General features: G+C 48.7%; 1 long non-coding RNA gene across 1 annotated transcript; it reads right to left on the bottom strand.

Moving 5' to 3' along the window:
• Window positions 1-8251: 8251 nt before the first annotated feature.
• LOC133346619 (uncharacterized) lies at window positions 8252-17119 on the bottom strand. Its single transcript, XR_009755580.1, has 4 exons — window positions 17039-17119; window positions 15731-15894; window positions 9338-9413; window positions 8252-8349 (listed from the first exon to the last, which is right to left on the bottom strand). It is a non-coding gene; the product is annotated as an uncharacterized LOC133346619 (long non-coding RNA).
• Window positions 17120-17442: the final 323 nt, after the last annotated feature.

Here is a 17442-nt window from a genome sequence, read left to right on the forward strand (position 1 = left end):
CACAACGCAAGCAGCCGTCCTCAGGTGAAGACCAGGTCTGTCGGGGAGACAGCGTCTGAATCCATTGCTGCTTCTAAGACGTTGCGAGCTGTCTCCCCGACAGACCTGTTCTTCACCTGAGGACGGCTGCTTGCGTTGTGGCCGAAACGTCGTGAGAATTATTTTATTAAGTTTTATATTTATTATTTTATTCCTTCCCTTCTACGTGACTTTACCGAAAGAACCAAAAAGAAAAAGAAAAATGGTTAAATTTAAGTTTAATAATTGCTCTCGAAAACACAGCCCCCCACTAGAGGTAGCTCTAAAGAGGCCCCCCTCTCGTGGGGTACCTTGGCCTACTCTTCCACGGTGACCGCACGTCTCGGGTTTGCCACCTGTCCGGGTTTTAACCGAGATGGTTGCTGAATCGACCGTGCGCGTTTCCTGGTGTCAGCAGCAGCAGCAAGATATTCGTGCCCAGAGCTGTCATCGGCGGCGTCGCCGGGTCGGACTCCAACGCAGCAAACGCTGCGTGGTTGTCGATAAGGGAGCCGGTGCTGACTGAGCAATGCGCGCGGGGTTTGGTCTCCAAAGCGGCGGTGGCGGTCCCTAATCTTCTAAGGCGTTGCGAGTTACCCACGCGCTGGGCCACCACACGTGGCTTCGTATGGTGCGAAAGAAGTGCAATATACATTCATACGGACACAGCAATATCAATGGGGGCATCACAAGTCGTCGACAGGCAAGACGTGCGGGATTGTTGCACACACAGCGTTGGTGTACGGTGCTTTTTCTGGAAGACTTTGCAGTTTTTTCCTGGATTTTTCTGTTTGCGCATAGTCACTTGAAGATGTTTTCTTGTTCATGTTTTTGTTGTTGTTGCGGTTGCACCCGATTCAAGAGCCGAATGGCTCACAGGGCTATACCTAATAAACTGAAACTAAAACACGTGACCCTGGTGATCAACAATTTCTCCGTCCTCCGCAGTACCGTAAAGTGTTCAAACCGCGTGCCGCATATACTGTATATGTGTGTGGGGTTCGTTTCTATTTTTTAGTGAGTGACGCGCATTGCAAATGGCCATTGAGACTTTTTTTTGGGTTTGACAAACGGAAAATTCCAAAATGCTCTAATAATGGAATCGCGTGCAGAGCGATGCCGATTTTCGAAGTCAAGGGAATTATTTGGTGACGCCGCCACCACCGCCACCGCTGCTGCTGCGTTGGCGGTGGTAGAAAAGCACAACCAACAACAACTCCCCACGAACTGTTACAGCCTTACGTCAGTATACACTACACTATACACTACACTATACACTGCTATACACTACACTATACACTACACTTACACTATACACTACACTATTATACACTACACTACTATACACTAGACTATACATGCCACTACTATACACTACACTACTATACACTACACTATACACTACACCGCTATACACTACACTATACACTACTATACACTACACTATACACGACACTACTATACACTACGCTATACACTACACTGCTATACACTACACTATACACTACACTACTATACACTACACTACTATACACTACACTATACACTACACTACTATACACTACACTACTATACACTACACTATACACTACACTACTATACACTACACTATACACGACACTACTATACACTACACTATACACTACACTGTTATACACTACACTATACACTACACTGCTATACACTACACTATACACTACACTGTTATACACTACACTATACACTACACTGCTATACACTACACTATACACTACACTGCTATACACTACATTATACACTACACTATACACTACACTGATATACACTACTATACACTACACTACACTATACACTACACTGCTATACACTACACTATACATTACACTGCTATATACTACACTACTATACATTACACTATACACGCTACTATTACACACTATACACTACCCTACTATACACTACACTGCTATACACTACACTATACACGACACTAATATACACTACACTATACACTACACTATACACTACTATACACTACACTATACACTACACTACTATACACTAGACTATACATGACACTACTATACACTACACTACTATACACTACACTATACACTACACCGCTATACACTACACTATACACTACACTACTATACACTACACTATACACGACACTACTATACACTACGCTATACACTACACTGCTATACACTACACTATACACTACACTACTATACACTACACTACTATACACTACACTATACACTACACTACTATACACTACACTACTATACACTACACTATACACTACACTACTATACACTACACTATACACGACACTACTATACACTACACTATACACTACACTGTTATACACTACACTATACACTACACTGCTATACACTACACTATACACTACACTGTTATACACTACACTATACACTACACTGCTATACACTACACTATACACTACACTGCTATACACTACATTATACACTACACTATACGCTACACTGATATACACTACACTACTATACACTACACTATACACTACACTGCTATACACTACACTATACATTACACTGCTATATACTACACTACTATACATTACACTATACACGCTACTATTACACACTATACACTACCCTACTATACACTACACTGCTATACACTACACTATACACGACACTAATAAACACTACACTATACACTACACTATACACTACTATACACTACACTATACACTACACTACTATACACTACACTATACACTACACTACTATACACGACACTATACACTACTATACACTACACTATACACTACACTACTATACACTACACTATACACTACACTATACACTACACTACTATACACTATACACGACACTATACACTACACTATACACTAAACTATACACTATACACTACACTATACACTACACTATACACTACACTATACACTACACTATACACTACACTATACACTACACTACTATACACTATACACTACACACTACACTACTATACACTATACACTACACTATACACTACACTACTATACACTATACACTACACTATACACTACACTATACACTACACTACTATACACTATACACTACACTATACACTACACTATACACTACACTACACTATACACTACACTACTATACACTACACTATACACTACACTATACACTACACTACACTATACACTACACTACTATACACTACACTATTATACACTACACTACTATACACTACACTTTACACTACACTGTTACAGCCTCACGTGGGTTCTCTGCTGATGCCCCCTCGGCGTGGGACTCTCTAATCCCTCTGCACATCCGCAACATCGCACGCACTCTGACCTCTGCCAATGAACACCTACAGGCCTCTCTCGATGTGTGTTGGCTCGGGGCTTTAGAGAATCCCTGAGCTTGGCTCGACGCGCCTATGAGCTGTCGAATTGTCTGCAAAATGTGTCACGTTATAAAAATCATCATCATCGTCAACTGAAACGCATCTCGATTTAAAACTTTCGTGACTGCAGGGATTCATCTTCTTGGTTCTTTCGGTAAAGTCACGTAGAAGGGAAATAATAAAATAAAAAAATAAAACATAATAAAAAATGTTTTATTTTTATTATTTTATTATTTCCCTTCTATAAATAAAACATAATAAAAGATGTTTTATTTTTATTATTTTATTATTTCCCTTCTACGTGACTTTACCGAATAAAAATAAAACACATTTTATTATGTTTTATTTTTATTATTTTATTATTTCCCTTCTACGTGACTTTACCGACTAAAAATAAAACATATTTTATCACGTTTTATTTTTATTACTTTATTATTTCCCTTCTACGTGACTTTAAACCGAAAGAACCAAGAAGATAAAACGCATCTGTCAATAGCAACACTGTGTGTGTGTGTGACGCTCGAAGCACATACTCCAGGCAAAAGGAACCAGAGGCAATCGCGCAGCTAAGGCCCCGTGGGGGGGGGGGGGGGGGGTGATGGGAGAGTCGATTTGGGAGCCAGGGTTGACGCCGCAGGTGGTGGACAGGGCAGCGTGGATGGAGGCCTCGGCTGAGTCGCTGCCACCACCCCCCCCCGCACCCACCCCGCGAACAGATTCAGTTGGGAAAAGCGTGCCGATGATGGTTGATTGATATGCAAGAGGTGACTTATTGGGTAATGGGCCCCTCTTTGAAGCAGGTAGAGAAGGGAGGTCAGAGTCTGGTTGAAAGGTGGAAGAAGTTTTGTCCAATCCAGCTGCATCGAAAAAATGTTGCTGAAAAACTTAACAAACAAAACAATATTCGTGCACTTTTTCGATTAAAAGCTTTCGTGACTGCAGGGATTCATATTCTTGCTGTGGTTTTCACACCTGATGATGGTTGCTTGTGTTGCAATCGAAACGTCGTGAGGATTATATTGATCATAAATTTGGAGCTTTCGTGACTGCAGGAATTACTCTTTGGTTCTTTCGGTAAAGTCACGTATAAAGATAAAAACGTCGTATGCTATTATTAAATGTATTATTTTATCTTTATACGTGACTTTACCGAAAGAACCAAAGAGGATTATATAGTTTTATTTTTATTATTTTATAATTTCCCTTCTACGTGACTTTACAGAAAGAACCAAGAATATGAATCATGCCCTTGTTTACACCGTTGGGCCTGATGAGAACCACATTTCTTTTTGTAAACGAGTTATTTCAGATGACCATTTCATTTCTTTATATTTGTTTAATGAGTGGCCTATGAAGAGTTACACTCACAGCAGCAGAGCAAGTTATAAACTAAACTCAACGCGTTCGTCAAAAATAAAACAGCGCCGTGGCCTTAATAAGGAAGGATGTGTATAAATAGGCGATTATCCAAAAAAAAAAACAAATTAAATATAAAACGCGCTGTTTCACTGCGGTGTCCGGCACGGCACCCCGGGGGGAGGGGGGAGAAGGGGGGGGGGGGGGCACTGATTGTGCGCCGAAGCAAAAAACCAAAAGGGCTCGATTCGGCGCAGCAACCGACTGTCTGTAGAAAGAGAGAGAAAGGGCGAAACGGTGAATCGTTTGTGCACAACAAAACGATTCACGAACGAACGAAAAACCTCGCGAGAGTGCGCGCAGAAATATACGGAGAGACGCGGGGCCCACTGACAAAAAGGCAGTTCTAAAGAAGTTCGTTTTCAATCTACGTGTCTCTACGCATCTCTTTGAATCTACGCCTTTCTATGGGCCTCCGTGTGGCTCCGTTGGATCGATCGTAAATTGTTGACGTGGCGCGAGAGAAGTTCGGCCGTAAGCCGCTTCACAAGAATGACCCTCGGAGGAGCTTGCAGAACAAATTAAGAGCGGCGGACGAATTGCCACGTTGCAGATGCCGAGTTGCGAACTCAACCGAAAAAAAAACGACGACGACAACTGACCGACCAATAAGGAATATAACGGCGGCTCGCGCCGAGTTTCGCTGACCGCACAGGGAGAAGGGGAATCTTAAATCAAGGAAGGATTTTTTTCGTTAAATTTAAATGCCAGGCGAGAGGCCATTTTAAGGCGAAACCGCGAAACACCCGGGCTCGACCCCAAAAAAGTGAGAGAGATGGCAAAAGCGAGATGACTTCTTAGCGTGGCCGGATCTCGCTGGGCTTGCGTTCAAGAGTGGTTGGCGTTTAAGACCGAAACAGAAGGAGGATTTTGTCCACAAATCTGACTGTCGCCTGATGGTCCTCTCGTTGTTCTTCCCACCAGCCTCCGCTCCATGGGTGTTAGGGGCCCCGCTCATCGGTTGCCCCTGGGCTATGGAACACACTGCCCTTTGAGATCAGATCCGCTGAGTAAATCTGCGCCTTCAAATCTCAATTAAAAACTCATCTGTTCAAAAGGTCTTACAATCTGGCTTGAATTTTCTCTCACTTAGTATATATTTGTCCCTTGAATGCTCTCAATGCTGCCCCTTATGTTTTCTACATGTGCATTGTTATTTTCATGCAATAGTTTTATTTTCAGTATGTATAATATTGAAAACGTTTACTGTGCAGTGCTTTGAGCGTGTGAAGAGTGCCAGATAAATAAAATACATTATTATTGATGAGGCTGCTTGTAATTACCGGCGAAACGTCACGGTAATACGAATTGTAAATGTTGTGGGATCACTCTCCAATACACCGGTGTGCTGAACTAGTAACCAGCTGACACTTTCTGTTTACGTGACAAATCTTACTAATTGGCCGTGTCGGGTAGTGGAGGGTTACGCCACATTTATAAATAACGCGATCTAACCCAAAAACATTTATTATGACTATGGAGCCACACAGTCAACCCACTGCGGTCTGTGCAGGAGGAACAGCGACAGGACACAAACTCTCTCTCTCTCTCTGCTGAAGCCCTCTCACCGTGGCCAGCATCAGCAGACCTCGGCAATTGGCGACATCGAGCGCCTGAGCCGCATCGCCGCCACGCGCACGAACACGACGGCAGTGGGCCCCACCGTGTGCTCAAGTGCGCGTTGCTTGTTCACTTCGAGAGCTAGCTGAGCGACGCGGTAGACCTTGGTGGTGCGTTTCGGTGCGAGAGGGAGCGGTTTCCTTTTTGGTAAAAATATCAACGCAGGCGTTCGTTACTATTTTATTTAATTATTTTTTGTCGCGGTGGGCAGGAGTTCCGTTGCACACAAGCCCGGCCAGGGCCCAGCGAGGGACAGGCTTGACCTTGGGACAGGGAAGGAGGCGAACCATCGGACAAAGACGACGGCAGTCTGGAAAAACAACACATTCCTGCGGAGGGAGCTGGTAGGAACGTTGGGTTGCTCGGTCAATGGCCAGGGTCAACGGCGGCGTGGTGGATTCCGCAAATATGGCCGACTGTGAGGGCGGGCACAAGCCGGCGTGAGTAGGTTAAACGTTGAGTTTTATAAGGGCACCACAGGGTGACCAGACCCTCCCCACCCAGCCCCACCCCTCCAACGCCCCACCGAGCCTCACCGTCCCCACCCAGCCCCTCCCCACCCTCCCTTCTCCACCCAGCCCCACCCCTCCCATTTTTGGATGCACGACGGACGGACGGACACAATAATCCCCTATGGGCTGTGGGAACCAGGTGGTTTCTACCAGTACAAAACACTCTTCTATCCGATATTAGTGAAGCCACTGTGCACCTTTCAATCCAAATTGAAAACCAATTTCTTTAGAACTGCTTTTTAGCATTTAGATTGTTGTCCCACCCCCACCCCCGCCCCTCCGATTATTAGCGTCATTGATGCGAAAGAAATTCAACATTCAGAGAGATACAGACTCTGAGATAGATACGGAGACTCATGAAGCCCCGTGTCGATACAGAGACCTCAGTGGCAGTGCTGGTGCGGTTGTGGCCATACAACCCCGACAAAACGCTGAGCTAATTCGGAGATGGGGCGGTGGCCCTCCCCCCACACCTCCGATGACAATGGTTGGCTACGTACGGTGCAAAAGAAGTCCAACCATACACACGTGCCCAGTTTAGGTGACAAAGTCAAGTTGAATTCCCGGCTCACCGCGGTGCTGATGGCCCGTCGACGGCCCCGTCGGTGGACAACTGGCTGTCAATCTCTGCCCAACTAACCGGTCCATATTTTATCGACCCCCCCCCCCCCCGTCGAAGCTGGTGGGAAGATGGGCTGAGCGAACCCCGCCTCAAAAACACCCGGATTGGAACTCGCGGCCTTCTGGCTACGAACGGCTCGCACAGTCGCTTGGAGCCACCCGGGCCGATAATGGGGAAGTAAAACCCCGATCAGCAACCGTTGGGCAGGGAGCGGTGGCGCCGTGGTTAGCGCAGCGCGCGATAAACCCAGTGCCCTGGAGTTTTGATTCCTCGCCGCCGCGACGAACGGCAAAATAGCGGCGAACGATATCCGAGTCGGTTTCTGGCCATCCGCCAAAAAAAAAAACCTTGCACTGACCAGGGGGGTGAAGTATGGTCAAACGGCCCTTTCGACCGACACGGCGTATTGGAGAGTTTCATCCAGCAGTGGATCGATGAAGGACTGTACGTGTGTTGGTATTAACAAATAGGGTACATTCAAGAGGCTGTGTGCCCCCCACAATCATCCACTCAGCCCCCCAGTGATCCACTCAGCCCCCCCCCCCAGTGATCCACTCAGCCCCCCCCCCCCCCCAGCGATCCACTCAGGCCAATAATTCGCTCTCGGGGGGGTGAGAGGGAGGGGGGTCCGTGCCCATCATTCCCCCCGCCCCGCGCGTCCCACCACGTACGCACCGAGCTCCCTGGACGCCTGGCTCTCGCTCGCGATCTCTCCCAGCTTGACGAGCGCGTCGAAGTACCCCTTGGCAGCGTGGGTGACTCCTGCAGAGCGGCGGCACGGAGACACTCGGTGAGCGGCGGAGAGAGACAAAGGCGGCTGAGCAGTGTTGCCCCTCGCCCCCCCCCAACAAAGGCAAAGACCCCCCGTATAGCCTTAACAGACTCTAGGGGCAAGTGCTGCGAGCGAGCACCTATGAAGGCCGGAACGGTACACGAGGGGGTGGGTGGCCAGCACCACGCCCGGCCGCCTTTGTCTCCCCAAGTGCCGATGTTTACACACCGCACCAGGTACTCATTTGAGGCCGAGTCGACCTAGGGGAGGCCCAGTACCGGTTGAGATAATCGTCACAGGTGGGAATCGAACCCGGGTCACCAGGTTCATAGCGCAGCGTAGCGCTAACCGCCGCACCACCGCTCCCCCCCCAACACATGTGTGTAAGCTAAAACCAGGGGCGAAGGGGGGGTGTGGGCTTTGTTATCAAATCATCGTGACAGCTGACAACCAAACAGCCTCGACACATTCGCAAGAGCCACCGCGTGGCCCCAAAGAGTAGCCGACAACAACAAAAATGCACGGATAGCAGGCGACGTTTCGGGCGGCGGGCCTCCTTCATTTTGGGTGCCGCGAAAAAGGCGCCGTTCGCTGAACCGTGGCCAACTCAACGTTTTCCTTTTGTAAGGGCCCCACGATGTTCACTGGCGATTGCTCCGAGCTGAGCTGGTGCGTGTACCCTGGACGTGACTGTGTGCAACTTGCGGGGAGCGGCGGTGGCGATTATCCGAACCGGTCCTGGGCCTCGCCTAGGTCGACTCAGCCTCAAATGAGGTCCCGGGTGTGGTGCGTGAACGTCGCCACTCGGGAGACAAGGGCAGTGAGTGTGGTGCCATGCCAGCCGTCATAGGTGCCACTCGCTAACGGCACCGGTCCCTACAGCCTGTTGAGGCTATCCGGGGGATCTTTGCCTCTGTTGTGTGTGTATCCTGTACACGTGCTGTGTGACACGTGTTCTGTACACACACACACACTGACCTGACAGGGCCTTCTCGTAGCACTTGCCCATGGCCACGAAATTCCTCAAGCACGGATTGTATTGCTCCATGATCGTCTGTGGGGTCAGAATTTGACGAGCAAAGTCACTCACTCAACCAGCCAGCCAGCCAGCAAGCCACAACATCACGTACTCGCTCACCCGGCCAAAACACCACTTACTTCACTGACTCACTCACCCACCCGTAACGTTTTCACTCATTCAACTCAGCTACAGTATCGTGCACTCACTTGCCCGCTAACTGATGAACTCTCTTAGCCACAACTTCACTGACTCACCTACTCACTCACCCACTCACCCGGCCACAAATACCACCCACTTCACTGACTCACTCACCCACCCGTTACGTGTTTCACTCATTCACTCAGTTACAGCATCATCCACTCGCTCGCCCGCCCACTCACTCAGCCACAAAATCACCCACTTCATCGACTCATTCACTCACCCATAATTTCACTCATTCACTCAGCTACAACTTCATTCACTAATTCACTCACTCACTCTCTTGCTCGCTCGCTCACCCACTCAGCTACCCGCCCAGCCACTACATTTTCTCAATTACTCATTCACTCGCTCGCTCGCTCAATCATCCATTCATTCACTCGCTCGCTCAACCATCCATTCACTCACTCGCTCGCTCACTCGCACCAGCACATCAAACCGAATCGTTCGGTGATGCTGCTGCGGTGGTGCACAGGCACAGTTAATAATTAATAATACAACACAAACTCAGCACACATTCATCTTCTTGGTTCTTTCGGTAAAGTCACGTAGAATGGAAATAATAAAATAATAAAATAAATCATAATAGAATAATTCTCACGACGTTTCGGCCACAACGCAAGCAGCCGTCCTCGGGTGAAGACCAGGTCTGTCGGGGAGACAGCGTCTGAATGACGCTTTATTATTTCCATTCTACGTGACTTTACCGAAAGAACCAAGAAGATGAATCCCTGCAGTCACGAAAGCTTTAAATCAAAATTCAGCACACATTCGTCAAGAACAATACCGCAGGCGATGATGCTTCAGGTAATGCCCCTTCCTCATTGCGTGTTGTTATAAACAGTGCAACATCGCTCACTCCATTTATTTCTTAATTACAAACGAATTTTCTGGGAGAGTTCCGATTTCAATGACGTGATCTCATAGAGTCCCTGCAGGCACACAATAATAATATGCTACACAGTGGCAGTGGGGGTCGCAAAATGCCGATGTATTACTAATAAACCCCAATGATCCGATCGAAATTAGGGATTTCGATCGGATCATTGGGGGGGGGGGGGGGAGGGGGGCATGTGCCACCCTCCCCCCCACTGGCTCCGCCAGTGCTGACACTGCTGATGAGACACTGGATGTCAATCACCGGCCCGGAGTTTTTCTTGCACCGAACCAACGCTGCTGAAATGTTGTAAGCCGAGATGGCTGTGGGGTCTGCTGGGATGCGTAAAGCCAGGCTAGTATATATTTTAAGGGGAGACACGTCTAGACGTAAGACGGAGAGACATCGCGTGCCTATCTGCAGTATACTGTCGATTATTTCCACCGTGACCCTAATGATGATTTTTCGATTTAAAGCTTTCGTGACTGCAGGGATTCATCTTCTTGGTTCGTTCGGTAAAGTCACGTAGAAGGAAAATAATAAAATAATAAAAATAAAACATAATAAAATAATTCTCACGACGTTTCGGCCACAACGCAAGCAGTCGTCTTCAGGTGGAGAACAGGTCTGTCGAGAAGACAGAGTCTGAGAAGGCAGAGTCTGCCTTCGAGTAGACAGAGTCCTTCAGACTCTGTCTACTCGACAGACCTGCTCTCCATCTGAGGACGGCTGCTTGCGTTGTGGCCGAAACGTCGTGAGAATTATTTTATTATGTTTCATTTTTATTATTTTATTATTTTCCTTCTAAGTGACTTTACCTAATGATGATTTCGTGTGATGTATGATAAAGGCAAAGATCCCACGTGTAGCCTTAACGGAGGGGCAAGTGCTGCTAGCGAGTGGCACCTGTGATGGCCGGCACGGCACACGAGGGGGTTGGTGCGGCAAATAACCACGCCCGGCCGCCTTTGTCTCCCCCACGTTCATGTCTGAGGCCCAAGAATGATTTTTGTCTCATCCACACTCGAGGCCCTGCTTTGTCTCATGGGCCAGGTTCTGGTGGAAGCGATGAAGGTGATGATGGTGGTGGTCGTGGTGGTTAGTGGTGGTGGTTGTCGTTGATCGTGATGAAGATGAAAACGACGGTGATGCTGGTGGTGGAATTGGAAATGGTTCAAGCATTGATGATGATTTAATTATGACAATGAGTCTAACCGGTGGGAGATGTTGTCGTGATGATGATCACTTGATTTGAAGCTTTCGTGACTGCATGAATTACTATTTGGTTCTTTCAGTAAAGTCACGTAGAAAGAAAATATGATGATTTCTCGTGTTGCAATCGAAACGTCGTATGCTATTATTTAATTATTATTTTCTTTCTACCTACGTGACTTTACCGAAAGCACCAAATAGTGATGATGGCGATGTTGGTCGTGGTATTCATGATTATATAGTACAGTACTGTACTCTTTGCTGCCACCGCTCATGATGATATTTCACATCGGGAGTTTTGATGCTGCTGTTGATATTAATGTTGATAGCTTTTTACAACGTTGCTTCTTGTGCTGTTTCTGCCGATACCGTCACCGATATTGCTGCTGCTGCTGCTGCTTCTTGCTGACGATTGCTGAAAACGAATGTTGATAATTCTAGATTTGAAGCTTTCGTGACTGCAAGGATTCATACTCTTAGGTTGTTTCGGTAAAGTCACGTAGGTAAAAAATTAAAATTTAAATTAATAAAAGTAAAATAAAAATAAAATAAAAATCACGACGTTTTGGAGGCAACACAAGTCTCCGCCATCAGGTGGGACCGTCACAGCTAGATTTGCTGTATCAAGTGAGGCAAATATTAACTTGTAATTAAGATCTTGTATCTTGGAATCTTTGCCTCACTTGATACAGCAAATCTGGCTGTGACGGTCCCACCTGATGACGGAGACTTGTGTTGCCTCCAAAACGTCGTGATTTTTATTTTATTTTACTTTTATTAATTTTAATTTTTTACCTACGTGACTTTACCGAAAAAACCTAATAATATGAATGTTGATAATGTTTACGATGCTGCCACTGTTGCTTTCTGAATGCCACGTGTCAGCCCACTGAACTCCCTTGCTCACATCAGGGGCTTGTAAACACTCCCCCCCCCTCTCTCCACCTCGTCCATCACCCCCACCCCGTCACCCCCTCATTTAAAGAGTGCTTGTGTGCGAAGTGGCCAGCACCACGTCCCTTTCTCACGCCGGCAAAGACAAAGTCCCCCCGTAGAGCCTTCAGCAAGTTGTTGGGGCAAGTGCTGTTCGCGAGCACCTATGAAGGCCGGCACGGCACACGAGGGGGTGAGTGGCCAACACCACGCCCGGCCGCCTTTGTCTCCCCAGTGGCGATGTTGACTACACATCGCACCAAGGACTAATTTGAGGCTGTGTCGACCTAGGGGAGGCCCAGGACCGGTCACCGGTGTTGGCCGTGAGCGGGAAATCGAACCGAGGTGGCCAGGTTCGTAGCGCAGCGTAGCGCTAACCGCTGCACCACCACGCACGCACGCGAATATTTGAGCTGTAGCGGCGTTAGCAACACGGCAGATGGCGATGACGACAATGATCAAGTCGGGATGACAATGCCGCGGTGACTTATCGGCGCGCCGAGCGGCCGCAGATTAAACTCCGTCTCCCCGACCCATCGGTTGCGCGCGTCTTAAATATTCCCAACCTCTCGCTCAAATCAACCTCGCAGCCTCTGCCCACCCAACGTGCACTTCGCGGTCATTAGATCGGATCGGTCGCGCGTGTGGTGGTGGTGGGGTCAAGTGCGGGGACGCCCACCACCTCTTCCAAGGCGTCTGGTCGGTGTGGAAGAGGAGGTGGACACTCCGCCTAGAGACTCCCGTGTAGCGGAGGCGCCGTCCAGCCGTCAGCAGTGGCGTGAGCTGAGCCGTTGCAGGGCCTGCGCCTTTAACCCCCCCTTGATCAAAGGGCTCGTGGGGAAAGCCCAAACAGCTCTAGGGCGAAGAGCGTGATGTTAGTTCGGAGTGTTGCTCTCTTCGAGTGGTTCCTCTTGACGATGAAACAAAAAACACCCCCACCCGCCCTGCGCGCACACTCGACAATAGTGGCAATTCCACGTTGCTATGGTTTGTTCGGGGAGGTTTAAAAGGAAATAAGTCACGTGCTGTGTTGCTGAGCGCAGGCCCGTTGGCCCAAAACGTCAAGGAGCCCAGCAACAAGCAGCACGAGCGGACGTGCAATGGCCACGAGTTGAATGCGTTGCTTGAGTTGAGCGACGTTTGTTAGTAAAGGGGCGGGCGGGGGGCATTGTGAAGCGGTGCGGGGTGAGGGGAGACGGAGAAATGTGGTGACCTGCGGTGTGGTGAGTGGGTGGGTGTGGTTGTGAGTGGGTGAGTGGGTGAGTGCGTTCTTGTGACCTGCAGTGTGGTGAGTGGGTGGGTGGAGTTGTGAGTGGGTGAGTGTGTTGTTGAGACCTGCAGTGTGGTGAGTGGGTGGGTGGGTGTGGTTGTGAGTGGGTGAGTGGGTGAGTGCGTTCTTGTGACCTGCAGTGTGGTGAGTGGGTGGGGTTGTGAGTGGGTGAGTGCGTTCTTGTGACCTGCAGTGTGGTGAGTGGGTGGGGTTGTGAGTGGGTGAGTGGGTGAGTGTGTTGTTGTGACCTACAGTGTGGTGAGTGGGTGGGTGGGTGAGGTTGTGAGTGGGTGAGTGTGTTGTTGTGACCTGCAGTGTGGTGAGTGGGTGGGTGGGGTTGTGAGTGGGTGAGTGGGTGAGTGTGTTGTTGTGACCTGCAGTGTGGTGAGTGGGTGGGTGGATGGGGTTGTGAGCGGGTGAGTGGGTGAGTGCGTTCTTGTGACCTGCAGTGTGGTGGGTGGGGTTGTGAGTGGGTGAGTGGGTGAGTGCGTTCTTGTGACCTGCAGTGTGGTGAGTGGGTGGGTGGGTGGGGTTGTGAGTGGGTGAGTGGGTGAGTGCGTTCTTGTGACCTGCAGTGTGGTGAGTGGGTGGGGTTGTGGGTGGGGGAGTGGGTGAGTGTGTTGTTGTGACCTACAGTGTGGTGAGTGGGTGGGTGGGGTTGTGGGTGGGTGAGTGTGTTGTTGTGACCTGCAGTGTGGTGAGTGGGTTTGTAAGTGGGTGAATGGCTAAGTGGGTGAGTGCATTCTTGTGACCTGCGGGGTTGTGAGTGGGTGAGTGGGTGGGGTTGTGAGTGCGTTCTTGTGACCTGCAGTGTGGTGAGTGGGTGGGATTGTGAGTGGGTGAGTGGGTAAGTGGGTGTGTTGTTGTGACCTTCAGTGTGGTGAATGGGTGGGTGAATGGGCGGGTGAGCGAGTGAGTGAATCGTTGAGTAGGTAAGGGGGTGAGTGCGTTGTTGTGACCTGCAGTGTGGTGAGCGGGTGGAGGAATCAATGAGTGAAGTTCGTGAGTAAAATGAAGAAACCATTGTAGCAGCGATGGAAAAGCGACGAAGAGGTGACGGACCGTCATTGATGAGACACAAGAAAATTGTGACTTCGCACAAATTGGTACTGATTTTATCCCAAGTTGGTTGAGCGTCAAGTGGGCTTTCCGCAGGCCACATCGTGGCTAGAAGGGATGGCCACGATGATGATGGCATATGAACAAGACGGATGATGGCAGATGAACAAGACGAATGATGGAATGCCAGCCAAGGGCGACCTGCGTGGAGATGGAACGGTGTGAGCAGTTGCAGGAGTGAGACTGTGAGTGGTGATGACGCTGTGGTGGGGGGGCTTCATCTAGCAGTGGATAGACCACGGCTGATAGTGATAATATGAAGGTGATGATTGATGTACATTACGGATGATAGCCAAAGTCGGCCACCAGATGGAATTTTAATATCAACACTGGGAAGACAAAGGCGGTTGGGTGTGGTGCTAGTCACACTACTTCCTTCTGTGTTGCGTTGACAAGCACAACAAAGATCCCCCATATAGCCTTGAACAGCCTTGGGGCAAGTGCTGTTAGCGACCACACAAATACACACATACAACAGCATCAGCAGCCACTAAGTTGTGGTGACGTAATTGCGGCACTTGTGCCAGGCTAGGTGCACCTTAAGGCAACGTGAAATGTCGAAGGCTCGCTGCTGGCAAGGAGGTCACAAAGACAAAGGTCCCCCATATAGCCTTAGTAGACTGTAGGAGCAAGTGCTGTTAGCGAGCACCTATAAAGAAGGTCACACACACGCACGCACACACACACGCGCATACACACACACACGCGCACACGCACACACGCACACACACACGCACGCACCTTATAGGCGTTCTCCGTCAGTTTGGCAGCCTCTTCGACTGGAGACATGGTGGTGGTGGTGATGGTGGTGATGATGGTGGTTGTGGTGGTGTAGGTTCGAGTCTCGGTGGAGGCGTCGAGCCCAGTATTCTCTCTCTCCTCCCACCTTCCCTTGGAAGCAGAGGCTACCAGCAGTAGCAACACAGTCAGTAGCAGCACTCCAAGTACAAGCAGCAGTGCATCAATCTACAGGCAGCAGCAGCAGAGGCAGTACACTTACAGGTAGCAGTACAACTAGCAGTGGATGTACATCTACCAATAGCAGTAGACCTACCATCAGCAGTACACCTACTACGATTAGCAGCACACTTAACATTAGCAGTACACTCAGCTGCGTGCCGGCAGATCACGAGACACGAGTCACAGCGGGAGTCGTTAGAACACCAAACACAGAGATGCTCGAGGCGGCGAAGTTGAATGATGGTGATGCTTGTGATAATGCTAAGATGATGATATGCTAACGACGATTACGGTGTGACGGCGATGATGATTGCGATGATGGTGATGATGATTGCGAGGTGATGGTTATGATGGAAATTCCAACATCTATCGTGAAATTATGGTGGCGTTGACTCTGGTATGACGACGAAAACGATTAAACGATGATTACATTCTTGATTTGAAGCTTTCGTGACTGCAGGAATCGATACTATTTGATTCTTTCGGTAAAGTCACGTAGGTATAAAATAAAAGTTTATTTTATTGATGATATGCTAACGACGAAAATGTTATTTTATACCTAGGTGACTTTACTGATTATTACATTCTGAGGATACTGATTATGATGATTACAATAAGATGATTATGCTATGACTATAAGTCGACGATATTGCAAAAGACAATGCACCACACCTTAAAATAAACAATTGTTTAACAGAAAACATGGTATGGTATATACGACGTTAACAGCGATGTAATTACGAAGATGAACATTCCAACACTAATCACGATATTCTGATGCTGATGATGCTGATGATGATTTTCTAATGAAAAAAATGTGATGCAAACTCCATCTGTTATTTAAAAAAACTGCCAATCAGCGGTAAACGATATTGGCGATGCTGCCGAAATTGGCATTTGGTGCGCATTCACAATCGACACAACAACAAAAAAACACGACTCCTAAAACATTTCGTCATTCAAACCGCGTGGCCTTAGCTTAAACAAACATATCATGGGTGACGTTTCGGGCAATATCCCTTCTTGGGCAGAGAGCACATCATGAGCGAAACAAACAAACAAAGAAATAAATAGCGTTCTGTTGCTCACCTAACGGACCGAGCCTCACTCCCAAATCCCCTGTTCCATGCGGTCCGCTCAGATCGATACTCACCCAACCCTCGCTCGCTCCGCGGAGTGGGAGACGCGGGGAGGGGAGGGGCTGGTGGGGGGGGGTGGATGGGAGGGGCTGGGGGGAGGCGGAGAAATGGGGGGAGGGGGCGGTAAGGGTGGTGAAGGGTGGAGAGGGGAGGGGTGAGAAAGGGGGTGGAGGGGGGGGGTTCAGGGGGAGGGTGGAGGGCACGATAAGGATTGAGGGGAGGGGGATTGGTGGTAGTGGGTGTAGAGGGGAGGGGTGAGAAGGGGGAGGGGCGGTAAGGGTGGTGGAGGGTAGAGAGGGAGGGAGGCGATAAGGATTCAGGGGTGGAAAGGGGGATTGAGGGGAGGGGCTGGGT

The sequence above is a fragment of the Lethenteron reissneri genome, chromosome 3 (assembly GCF_015708825.2).
Source record: "Lethenteron reissneri isolate LAM-NWPU_2019-01 chromosome 3, ASM1570882v1, whole genome shotgun sequence".
Taxonomy (NCBI): Eukaryota; Metazoa; Chordata; class Hyperoartia; order Petromyzontiformes; family Petromyzontidae; genus Lethenteron; species Lethenteron reissneri.